The sequence below is a fragment of the Sinocyclocheilus grahami genome, unplaced genomic scaffold (genome assembly GCF_001515645.1).
Source record: "Sinocyclocheilus grahami isolate Dianchi unplaced genomic scaffold, SAMN03320097.WGS_v1.1 scaffold334.1, whole genome shotgun sequence".
In the NCBI taxonomy this organism is placed as follows: domain Eukaryota; kingdom Metazoa; phylum Chordata; class Actinopteri; order Cypriniformes; family Cyprinidae; genus Sinocyclocheilus; species Sinocyclocheilus grahami.
The window spans coordinates 1,234,235-1,235,674 of record NW_015505513.1 but is presented as its reverse complement, the minus strand read 5'-3'; the positions used below and the strand labels follow the sequence as shown (position 1 = coordinate 1,235,674).

The window sequence follows — 1,440 nt, the reverse complement described above, 5'->3', positions numbered from 1 at the left end:
TTAAATTATTCTAAATCAAACACACATTTAAATTCATAAAAGGCACATTTTCTCCTGTGAATATGAATTCTGTAGGTGTTTTTACTTAGATTATCACTGACTGCAACCATCAAATCTAGCCCATTAGCAAGGCATGGTTGAACCAGAAAATGCATTTGCTGCAGAAAATAAATAAATGAATGAATTAATTAATTAATTAATGAACGGATGAATGAATGAATGAATGAATTAATTAATGGGTTTTTTATTATTATTTATTTAGTACTGACCTGAATAAGATATTTCACATAAAAGACGTTTACATATAGTCCACAAGAGAAAATAATAGTTGAATTTATAAAAATGACCACATTCAAAAGTTTACATACACTTGATTCTTAATACTGTGTTGTTACCTGAATGATCCATTTTGAAACTAGACGAATGTACTGTTACTTCCTCTATGGTCAAAAATCTGGGTGTTATATTAGACAGCAACTTGTCAAATTTCCCATGTTACAAAAACAGCATTGTTCCATCTTAGAAACATTGCCAAGCTATGAAACATGTTACCTGTTTGTGATGCAGAAAAGCTAGTTCATGCATCCATGACCTCTAGACTGGACTATTGCAATGCACTGCTAGGTGGTTGTCCTGCATCCTCAATAAACAAGCTACAGGTAGTCCAAAATGCAGCGACTAGTCCTTACCAGGTCAATAAAATATGATCAGCACTGGCTACCTATTAAGTTCTGTATCACTTACAAAATATGATTACTTACCTATAAGGTCCTTAATGCCACAATTCATCATGCTCCCTAAATTCGCAAAACTGGTAGTGCCTAGGATAACAAAGTCCACTAAAGGACGTAGATCTTTATTGCATTTGGCTCTCAAACTCTGGAATAGCCTTCCTGATAACGTTTGGGGTTCAGGCACACTGTATTTGTTTAAATCTAGATTAAAGTCACATCTCTTTGGCCAAGCATTCAAATAATGCATCTCATTACCTTGTACTGCAGTTATATCTGATCAAATGCACATTACTTTTCTTTAGCTTGGGCTAAGCAAATCAATTTTGCTTAGTTGAAACAGCAGCTATGCTAATTATGTCTCTATTTATTTCTCTGTTTCTGCCACGGGATTGACCCGTGGTAACTAGGATTTACATAAGCTTCAGTCTGGATCCAGAACACCTGAGAAGAAATGATGCCAACCCCTCTAAGGGACCTCAGATCATGCCAACCCTGAAACAACATACAGAACTACCAAATTTAGCTATAAGTTTGATTGCAACATACAATAATTGCTGTTAATAGTGTTCATAGTCTGTTTGATTACGCCTTTAATTTATTTTTCCGTACATTTCTGCCATATGTAAATTTACTGACGTAGTCACCACTGATAAGCTACTATTAAATATATTGTAGAAACATATATTGTACAGCTGCTTTGCAACGA

General features: G+C 34.6%; 1 long non-coding RNA gene across 1 annotated transcript in view; it reads left to right on the top strand.

The window, feature by feature from the left end:
• The window catches only part of LOC107602745 (uncharacterized), a 12,799-nt gene extending 11,558 nt beyond the window's left edge, over positions 1-1,241 (top strand). The window contains exon 3 of the long non-coding RNA XR_001611067.1: positions 1,142-1,241. This is a non-coding gene — a long non-coding RNA (uncharacterized lncRNA). The remainder of the gene's footprint in view (positions 1-1,141) is intronic.
• Positions 1,242-1,440: the final 199 nt, after the last annotated feature.